Below are 2654 nucleotides of genomic sequence, written 5' to 3'. Positions count from 1 at the left end.
TTTAACAGCGGTACATTTATACTGAGCGCTTACAAAGTTGGATGCCATGTGCTAAGTGCTAAGCAATTGCTGTTTTATTCCATCTCTCAGCAACTGGTAGGAAAAACAGAATTAGGGGTCTTTGGTAACTTGACCAGGGAGATGTCACAAAAGAATGGAGAAGTTTGGATTCAAATGCTGATAATATAACTTTTGTACCTTCATGAGGAAGAACAAGGTGTGTTGTTTCTCTGGGGATTTACAAGAAAACCTCTTTTGAAAACCAATGTAGAAGAAAGACAGCCAAGGGAGGAAAGAGAAGTGAGAAGGGTTGAAAGAGGAGAAGATGAGAGGGAAAGAGAGAAAAAGGACTGGGAATAGTTGAGCAATAAATGCTCAGCTGTGACTGCTCCATCATCTGAGTCTTGAAGATCTGGTTAGGACTGATTCTTAGGTCACTTCTCAAATTTCTTTATCAGTCTTGCTCCGGGAATCAACTCAGTGCTTAAAACTATCAGTTATCTTTTCATTATGGCCTCTATACAAAAGTGCAGTGATTTAGTAGTCTTAAAAGCAGAGAAAATACATGTATTCTCAACCCTGATGGGAAGGAAGGCTGGAGTGGTTTTCCTAAGGGATGTAAAGCTGATGTTCATTGTGGAATCTTTCTGAGCAGCTTCAGTAGCAATTCTGTGTGGTCTTTAGAACTCCATACCTCTCAGGAAGATGTAGTTCCTCATTCTCCTAGGATCTTGTCTTTCTCATTCTCTTTCCATACATAATTCAGAAACTGCAATTCATTTCAGGATCTGGGTTTGTCTTGTTCTTACCCTTCCACGTAAGTGTGTAGGAAGTTTTAATCAGACCAAAAAGATACTTACTGATAATTGTTCTTATGATAGATCCTAACTGATCCAACATTATTTTTTCTCATGTCCATGAAAAACAAATTTCATAGTAGCAGAAATAGAGATGATAAGAGATTTGTCATCCTACTGGGATGAGAATAAAGATGAAGAAAAAAACAGGTACAGAATGAGAATGTGAAGCCAGACTCAAATATGAATTGATATTAATAGAGACAAGAAAATATCACATATTTTCTTTACTTCTACATGGAAGAGGTGTTGTGCTTAGTTGATTTGGTTTGGTCTTTATCTAGGCATGATATATATATATATACATACATATAACTTTTACAAAAATGTCCATCTGTGTGTCTGTTTTTATTAGATCTATTTTATTAGATCTCTTTCATTTCCTATCACACTTACTGATGATTCTGAATATGTCTTCAACCTTCTCTATGATCTTCATACACTGTATCCTTGTTTAGGCCTACTTCTGGGTAACTACATTGAGAAATAGAAGATAAACTCAGACAACTAGTTCCAGGATGATGTGTAATTTGGCATATTTTATCTGCATCTATGCTCATTTCTACTATACTTCTCCTATACCAAGTTCAAAAGGAGATTTGAGTTAGACTTCGCAGGTAAGGAGAATGATGCTATCATCATATTTCACCAATGAAAATCCCCAAAATGGAATATAATTTTCCTACTAAAAAGACAATATCAGTAGAATTTGTGAGTATGTGGATGTGTGTGTTTAATTTTGTAACAAAGGCTTATAAACAAGTGCAAACAGTAAATCCACTTCTGCAACCCAGAGCTCATTGTTGAGTTTGAGAGATTCTCATACACGTAAGATAGAATAGTCAGCAATCTGAGCTTTTGTTAACTCACACAGGTTGGCTCTGAGAATAACGTTGATACAAAAGCTAAAAAAAAAAAACAAAAAGACAATTCCAGATCTAAAATAACATTATATTTAGCATGTATCATAGGCAGTGTATTAAAATAAAGCTATTCTAAGAGAATAAAGCATCCTTTATTAAATCATCATTGCAGCATAGTGGAAGAGATTGTTTGAATATGAAATAATCTTTAAAAAGTGATTTTCTTCATATGCTATGCTACAGCTATAACAAATTCTGGAAAGATTTTCTATCCCATTTAAAAGAACTGATAGTACATTACATAATCATCATTTGAGTCATAGCTGGACCTCCTCCTGTTGAAACCTTAACTTGGCTTATCCAGGTGAATCATACTGACAGTATACTGACAGTATGTGCCAATTATATGCCACCAACTTGTCAGTATACTGGTAATCACAGAAAACATGAGCTTTTCCTTTAGGAGGCGGAATCATAATCTCTCATGCCTCCTCTATGATACTGACATATAGGAATCCTTCTGCCAATTCAGTAGTGTGTTTCTGGGGAGATTACATGAAGTTTCTTACACATGGAAACCCAACAAAGTGCACACTTAAACTGTGGTAGATTTTTAAAACAGTTGCCTAAGATCTGCAAAGAATGAATTAGGATCTATAATTAATATTGTGAGCTCTAAAATCATAAAATGATATATTCAATTGTCTAGAACAAATTATTTATCCTCTCTGAAACATGGGGTATCATTGAAACTGAAGATAATGACACATTCTTTAGGTTTGTTTTGTGATCCATATATAAAAATCCCAGTAAAGTAAACAGTATGCAATTAAAAATTGGGTTAACTCCAAGTTTTATTTATTCAGGAACTGGGTAATAGTAGTTGACATGCAAGAAACTAAGATTAATCAGGATGATGATGTATTTATAGACA

The 2654-nt window shown here is 34.6% G+C and overlaps 1 non-coding gene across 1 annotated transcript; it reads left to right on the top strand.

The window, feature by feature from the left end:
- Positions 1-1569: 1569 nt before the first annotated feature.
- On the top strand, positions 1570-1700 carry LOC150053849 (small nucleolar RNA SNORA40). The gene has a single exon (XR_016537953.1). It is a non-coding gene; the product is annotated as a small nucleolar RNA SNORA40 (small nucleolar RNA).
- The last annotated feature ends 954 nt before the right edge of the window (positions 1701-2654 follow it).

Source organism: Megascapheus bottae, chromosome 15 (assembly GCF_031878675.1).
Source record: "Megascapheus bottae isolate mThoBot1 chromosome 15, mThoBot2.hap1, whole genome shotgun sequence".
NCBI classification, from domain to species: domain Eukaryota; kingdom Metazoa; phylum Chordata; class Mammalia; order Rodentia; family Geomyidae; genus Megascapheus; species Megascapheus bottae.
Note: the sequence above shows the minus strand (reverse complement) of the source record. Positions and strands in the feature narration are given on the sequence as shown.